The sequence below is a fragment of the Rhinolophus hipposideros genome, assembly GCF_964194185.1.
Source record: "Rhinolophus hipposideros genome assembly, chromosome: 22".
Taxonomy (NCBI): Eukaryota; Metazoa; Chordata; class Mammalia; order Chiroptera; family Rhinolophidae; genus Rhinolophus; species Rhinolophus hipposideros.
The window spans coordinates 30,632,764-30,634,961 of NC_138068.1; positions in this window are offsets into that span (position 1 = coordinate 30,632,764).

The following is a 2,198-nucleotide window of genomic DNA, read 5'->3' on the forward strand; positions in this document are numbered from 1 at the left end:
GCTACTTTAAGCTACCTGCTGATAAAATTAAAGAGAGTTTTTATGAAACTCAGAGAGTAAACTTCCCTGAAACCACATTAGGGAGTGAGTCATACAGATTTTTACTTATCCCTAAGGTCTCAATCAACTTAAAAATGTTTACCCAACTTCTCAAAATATTTGCAGCATAGTTCTGATAAATCCAAGCAAAGCTTACACATTACTAATCCATTCCTTTCAGTGTTCTAGATATGTTTCTTCCCAAATCTGCCAAATCTTCAAATAAATTTAGGAACCTTCTCCAGAGTCAAAAAGTGCTAACATTGACTTCCAATTTGTCTCTAAAATGAGAAAGACTATCATTGTAAACATCCATGATGACCAGCAATAGAGAGTTACAACTATTCAGCTATAGAAGCATTCCCCAAGAATCAATCACAGGTGTCCACTGAGCTGAGAAGAGATCATTCATTGTTATCCCTATTTCCTTTATGGCTTTTTAGGGCAGTTTATATTATTTTTGTTTTACAAACTGAGACCCAAGTAACCTGAGTCACTTGCTCTTCATTTTCAAACCCCATTAGGTCAACAATGCAAACTCAAATGTGAGACTTTTCCTACACTGAGAAACAGTAATTCAAGAAATGGTGTCTTAATACTGTTAAAATAATCTAACATAGTAACATGATAAGTACTCGAGAGTGAAAAGTGTGGCTTGCCAACAAGTCACACTCAAATATCTCCAAGGAACCAAGCTCTCAGACTAATAATTAGTAATCAGAGCATGCAAAATGAAATCACGAAATACCAGTTTACACCCACTAGATTTAAAAAGTTTAAAGTGACAAAACCAAGTTTGGGCTAAGACATACACTACTAATGGGAGTCTAAATTGCTACAAATACTTAGAAAACAAGTGGACATTTTCTGATGTTATAAATAATTTATGACCCAGTAATTTCACTCTAGACATATACTTTAGAGAAACTCTTGAGCTTGTGTATCTAAAGATATGTACAAACACGATCATAGCAGCATTACTTTTAATAGCAAATACCAAGACATCTCAAATGTCCATCAATAGTAGAATTGATTTAAAAGGAGTGTGGAATGGTAATAAAATGCAATAGTATATAGCTGTTAAGATAAAGAAACTATAATTAAACATAAAGATACATTTCAAAAATAAGATGTTGGGAGAAAAAAAATCATCAAAATAATACACGTTTTTATAAATTCTTAAAACATGCAATGCCAAATACATTTTTTCAGGGAAGCACTCATATGAAGCAACATTTTTAAAAGGCAAAAGGGTGATAAATATAAAATTCAGAATAGTCATTACCTCTGAGGACAAGTAATGGAGGACAGTACTGGAGAAAAAAACACAGGGAATCCAGCAGTAGATGCAGCCTTCTTTTTCTTTAGCCATGGTGTGCTTTGTTTTTTCATGCTTTCCATGTGTTATATAGTATATTTTCACTATATTATTTTGTGTTCTGGAAACAGTCCTTAATAATATTTTAAAACAGAATCTCTTGGTAGAAGATAAAATAGATTGGGTTGGGAGAACTATTGATTGTAATTAGAAGTTGGTATATACTATTTTTTTTAAAAAGCATGTATGTTTTAGTCATATAAATAAAAGCTTTAAGAATCTGCCTCCAAAAAAGTGTGTGTGTTGGGGTGTGGGGTGTTAGGGCACACTTGCAGGCCCTGAAATATAATGACCTCCTTGATATATTTGCTCCCGTTTGTGTATAAATATTTTTAAGCATATACGCATCCCAGAGTATGCAAAGAAAATTTCTGGGTAGATTTACAAGAATCTACAGCAGTTGTCTCGGATAAGTAGATTCACTTTTCATTTTGTCATACAATTTATTGTATTTCTTCATTTAACTTTATCTTTTATTTTATTGTGTATTTCTTTAATTTATTTTACTATATGACCTTTACGTTTCTAATTAGTTTTTAATGAGGTCAGGAGGTGAGAGAGGAGGATGAACAAATGGAGTACTAGGGGATCAGCATTGGGCGCACCGCGCCAGCATCCACCGTGCTTGGAACGCCGAACGCACCTCCGTGACTCTGGCCGGGACCCCACCAACCGCCCGGACTAGGGTCAGCAGCCGGCGCCAGGCAGAGACGAGCCCCGCCCCGCCCCGCCCCGCCCCGCCCCGCCGCGCATCTAAGCGGTTGCGCGGCAACCGGGCCTT